Here is a 440-nt window from a genome sequence, read left to right on the forward strand (position 1 = left end):
CTTTTAGACAAATAGCATCTTACCGATATCATAATTAGTGAAGAAAAGTTGAGATTAAATGGAAATTGTTTGCGGTCCATGTGCAATTAATAATCTGAGAAAACTTCGTACGTATAGATTCAGGGTTTGGATATTTCCCACGCAATCTACGAAAATGATATTAAAAGCTAAACGTGTACCCAAAAAATATTCGAGAGATGAATAGTACGTCAATTTTTGCAATTAAAACAAAACACTCATAGCAATTAAGCTATCACATTCTTATTTTACAGGACGATTTTAAACTGTTCAAACATTTTAGAATTGTTTCAATGCATTGCTTATCCTGGTTAGAGGAAAGCTGAATTATAGTGATGGGGAAATACTGCTCAAACAAAAATGAAAGCAGCCGAAAACTTACTTATTGTATCATTCAATGCAAAGAAATCTCTTTTAAAAAG

This window comes from Mizuhopecten yessoensis, unplaced genomic scaffold (genome assembly GCF_002113885.1).
Source record: "Mizuhopecten yessoensis strain PY_sf001 unplaced genomic scaffold, ASM211388v2 scaffold4981, whole genome shotgun sequence".
Taxonomy (NCBI): Eukaryota; Metazoa; Mollusca; class Bivalvia; order Pectinida; family Pectinidae; genus Mizuhopecten; species Mizuhopecten yessoensis.